At 37.7% G+C, this 1,404-nt stretch overlaps 1 protein-coding gene across 1 annotated transcript in view; it reads left to right on the plus strand.

Moving 5' to 3' along the window:
* The window catches only part of KIF14 (kinesin family member 14), a gene marked incomplete at its 3' end in the record, with an annotated part of 28,274 nt that overhangs the window by 25,070 nt on the left and 1,800 nt on the right, over positions 1-1,404 (plus strand).

Raw genomic sequence — 1,404 nt, forward strand, 5'->3', positions numbered from 1 at the left:
CTTTCCCTAAGCCTTAAGCTCATGCTATGCTGAAGCATTTCCATGAATTGGGCACTTTAGGGGGAAATTGGCTAACTGAAGTAGCTATTCAGTAACACAGCCAGAATTGTCCTGCTTGATTTCATGTGATTCACTGAAATCACAGCTGGCTTTCAAATACTTTGCAGGTTGGTAAGCAGCAGTGTATTCGAATTTGAGCAAGTTCTTTACAACACTTTCTTATAAAGTTACAGCAAATTATTTATATTCTATGAATGACTTGCTCTTGTCACTTTCCAGACTTACTGTAACATGAAAAGGGATTACATCAATGGGAAACTTCTATCTCAATTTAATAATTCTTGTAACTTGATGAGGTAGTAGGAATATCTCTTCTTAATAAATAAATGTGTGTGTGCTTTTGTTTCTCCCCCTCCCTACAGATAGTTTAGGAGTTATTTTATCAGATTGAATAGGTTTGGTTTTGTTTCTTTTCTTAGTATGCTGAAGTCAGACTTCAGAGGAGGAGTTGCTCTTTCATGAAGCAGACAGACTGTTACTGGTGTGCCTCAGTGTATTTTGATACGTAAAGCAGAACACACCTCATTACATGTTGAATTCAGTAGTGGGTTGTTTGTGGGGGGTTTTTTGCCTGCTTTTGGCTTTTTAAGCTACAGCCTGTTATTGTGTACTTTTATGTTGCTTAGGTGACAGATTGTGTGGAAGTTGATATAACAACTCAAAGTAAAGAATTAAGTATAAGAAATAAACACTGTAGTTAAAAATATTTCTGTGATTGTATGAAAATTCCAGTAGGCAAGTTAGAGCACTCTTGGAAATGTGCCTCTTCATGGGCAAACCATTTTGACATTTTTCGGCTAAATTCCGAGGAAATACTTTGGAAAGATGGACATTTTCTCCAGGAGGGTACCTGGTTGTACACAGTGTACATGCTTCCTTCTGCCACTTTTCCTCTGAATAAATGTTTTGTACAGAGCATGGAATGCCAAAGGTGACAGTTTACCTGTGAGTGAGCAATCCTATCTTCTGCCTTGTGTTTTGTTTTTGTTCTTCAAAGTTGATAAACTTACAGAACTGTGGCCAATAATACAATCTCCTTAATGAGTTGGGATATGTTATATACTTATTTCCAAATAATTTGTTACTACTCATGACTCAAATGAGTTGGAGAGTAGTGATAAATGGTCTGTCTCAAGGAAAGCAAAAATTTCTTCCCGCTCTGGTTATCACTGTTGTCATTCCTAATCCTACAGATGGTAGTGAAACTGTACAAAATCTTTGATGTTCCTGTCTGCTTGCTGAACTCCCAAATGCTTTGTGTTTCCAGCAAAAGGAGTTGAGCAGTCTCATTTTCCAGATAATGCTGTTCTCTTGCAGCAGATTCCTGTGTACCTGCGGCATTCC

Source organism: Buceros rhinoceros, unplaced genomic scaffold, assembly GCF_000710305.1.
Source record: "Buceros rhinoceros silvestris isolate BGI_N320 unplaced genomic scaffold, ASM71030v1 scaffold2231, whole genome shotgun sequence".
In the NCBI taxonomy this organism is placed as follows: domain Eukaryota; kingdom Metazoa; phylum Chordata; class Aves; order Bucerotiformes; family Bucerotidae; genus Buceros; species Buceros rhinoceros.